This window comes from Babylonia areolata, chromosome 9 (assembly GCF_041734735.1).
Source record: "Babylonia areolata isolate BAREFJ2019XMU chromosome 9, ASM4173473v1, whole genome shotgun sequence".
Lineage (NCBI taxonomy): Eukaryota > Metazoa > Mollusca > Gastropoda > Neogastropoda > Buccinidae > Babylonia > Babylonia areolata.
Window position 1 is genome coordinate 16,979,619 of NC_134884.1, and position 3,532 is coordinate 16,983,150.

A 3,532-nucleotide genomic window follows, 5' to 3' on the forward strand; every position below is an offset into this window, starting at 1 on the left:
ATTTGGGCGGACAGGACTGTCGCATACCCAGTGCACTACGTACCCACAAGTTATCTAACCTATCACTTCCATGGGGAACTTAGAGCTGAAGACCCTAAACTGAAGGCGTTTCAGAACATGTCCAGGTCGCCTGATACTTGGAACAACGCCGTTTATTTGATTCCTTTGTCCTATTCGATGTACGTGCATTTCGTCGCTGTTTTCTTCTTCTTCTTTTGTTTGTTGTTGCTGCTGTTGTTGTTGTTGTTTTATGTATTATGAACTATGATACTTTAGAAAGGCTGTTTTCCATCCGTGTGTTGTAATAATCTAACATTATTGCTATTGTGTCTGTCTGTCTATCTGTCTGTCTCTCTCTCTGTTTTGAATGGTCCAAAAATGTGCACTAAAATTTCAAATTTATATCATAAAACTGTCACCTTTACACAGTTTCTAAATTTGAAAAAAGAAAACCAAAACAACAACAAACAAAACAAAAAACAAACCCACGCACACAACTTTGCTCAGATAAGTGCACCTACGAATGCAGTTTTTCAATATACAACATTCCAATCGACTCTGGCAGCTTGGCACAATGTCTTCGAAAATATATGCAGTAAACATGCACCTCTCCAAATTTAAAGAGTATGTTTTACAAAATACATTCAGAATACTAAGTCTACATATCAAAGATATTATTCATTTTCGATACATATGTTTAAAAACGGAAAGAAATGAAATGAATCCCATCAATGCAGCAGAAAAAGGAAATGTTTTCTGTTTCTAATTTGTGAAAATAAAGAGGGTAAAACAAACAGGAAAGATATACATCAAATAACAAATATATATATAAAGCAACACTGACTCTTGTTCAAACCTTATGAATGATGTATCGGTTAATAAACTACTCAGTTTCAGTTTCTCAGTTTCTCGAGGAGGATCACTGCGTTCGGACGAATCCATATACGCCGCATCATATCTGCTAGGTGCTAAGTCAGGCCTTGAGTGCATGCATACATATTTGTGTACCTATACCTATGAGAGTGGACTTCTACAGAATTTTGCCAGAGGACAACGCTTTTGTTGCCATGGGTTCTTTTTCAGTGCGCCAAGTGCGTGCCGCACACAGGACCCCAGTTTATCGTCTCATCTGAACGACTGGGCGACTGGTGTGATTTTGTTTTCAAGTCAAACTCGGGAGAAAGTGCGAGAGCGGGAATCGAACCCAGACCCTCACGGACACTGTATTGGCAGATGAGCGTCACAACCATTCTGCCACCTTTCTTCTTAAACTGGATCTAACTGATCATTCATCAATAGCAACAAAGTATTTCAAAATGACGAGTCAAGAAGATTTTCACCTACAAGCTCTTGAAATGTACCGCTATCATGACAGCAGAAAAACGAATATTTCCTTTTTTTCTAATTAATGAAAAGAAAGTAAAACAAATTGGACATACATCAAACAGCAAATAAAAACACTGACTCTTATTCAAACCTTATGAATAGTGTATCAGTTAATAAACTAAAGCTAACTAATCATTTATCAAAGTATCATACAACCTGATTCAAAAGGCTTTCACCAAGACGATCTTTAAGAATTACTGCCAAGTAAATGATTTTACACCAGATTTCAATCCGAGTGCTTCAGTTGTTCGTGAAGTTTTCTTTGCAATTGCAACAGACAGCCGCTGGCCGTACTGGTGGGATCGATAGAAAAAGTCTTACACAATTTGCACCTGCATAGAAGAAACTCTTACCTATACTTTCAATCTATGTCTTAACAACATTTACTTTCGAAAGCTTTAAATACCAATAAATAAATTGGGAAACAGACCTGACCCATCGAATTACAAACAAATCCCGAATCTACCTGTTCCAACAAAACCACTTGAATAACATATTAATAAATGTATAAGTGTCCTCTTTCGCATCAAAACAAATATGACCTCATACAAACAAGTCAATATGATTCAGAAAGAATCATCCATGTCATTCAGCACTTACCAAATTGATGGCGGTATGACATTTCAATAGTTCTTTCTTTAAAAAGAAAAAAAAGAAAAAAAAAAGAAAAAAAAGGGAAAAAAAGCCAGAGTTCTTTTTTGTAGATTTCGTGAAAGCTTTTGGCATCAAAAACCATGAACTGCACATTAAAAATGGCAGTCTACAAATTACCCCACAAAACACTGGAATTGATTTCATCTGATCTGTTCAACAGAAAACGACCAGTATCTGTAAACACGTATACTACATTTTTCAATACATTTGGCATTCCACATAGTTCGGAATAGGGTCATGTAGTGTTTTCATTATACAGCAACAATCTACCTTATCTCTAAAACTACAACAGGACGTGTTTTTGGTGATTATGATACAAGTAATGCTATCGCTCAGGGGATTCATAGACCTTCTTGTTAAATGGTTACGTTTAAGTCACACAGCTGTTCATCCCATTAAAACTAAACTTATTAAGACAAATACGACAAAACCTTTCCCAAATTTTACCAGTCTGATATATTGCCTTACCAGCTAATGAATTAAAGCTGTCAATAATAAACTCTCAAAAATCATGATCGATAACAATATATCCCGGGAGGCGGCGGATGGGGTGTGGTAGAGGTGGGGGGTGGGAGGGGGTGAGGGGAGGCGGTGGGGTGCAGGGACGGGGGCGTTGTATGCGTGTGTGTGTGTGTGTGTGTGTGTGTGGAGGGGGTGGGGGGTATGTTCTGATAATGCATTGTAAAATTGTTTCATCTGACAGATCGATCAGTCCAAAGGCCTTTCTGTGTGAGTACGACACCACCAAGAACGCCCCCGCACCATCCCCAACGCCTACAGTCACCATCACCATGCCTGACCTGAAGAGGAAGGGGGTCAGAGCCAGACTGACGGTCTGTCCTTCCAACCACACTGTGCACGATCACCTCGCCTGTGACCCCCTCAGCCACTGCTGGGCCCTGAAGAAAACTCTTTCCTTCGAACAGAACCCTGAGTCCTGGGATATCCCACCGTCCCTCACGTGTCCGGTGAAGGCTATGGCGCCACTTCCTCCTTCCTACAGCTGTCAGACAGGAGGACAGAGAGTTCCCTACACCCTGGTGTGTGACCATCGTCAGGACTGCGTGGATAACAGTGATGAAGAGTTCTGTGTCCACCGGCCTTGTCCGCCTCGGCATACATCCTGTGCAAATGACAAGGAGGTAAGTTGTGCCATTGGTAAAAACAAAGAAAAGAAAGAAGTATCAGATAATAACTCAGACTTGTGTCCCTTTTCACGAGCGTCTGGCTTGGTGTGGTAGCTGGGCTCACTGAATTTTCTGCAGCTTTTAAGAAGGCAGAGGCACAGGGAGGTCTGTTCCTTGTTTTTTCCCCATTCTTTGCGCAAAAACAGCAAGATCGCTGTCTGTCTGTCACAGATGGGCACTGGTTCATCACACAGACACGCTGTCATTGTTTTTTCCCCCCGAGAGTGGTTACATAGTAGCACAATATATGCGCACGTGTGTGTGTGTGTGTGTGTGTGTGTGTGTGTGCATGCGTGTGTGCATGT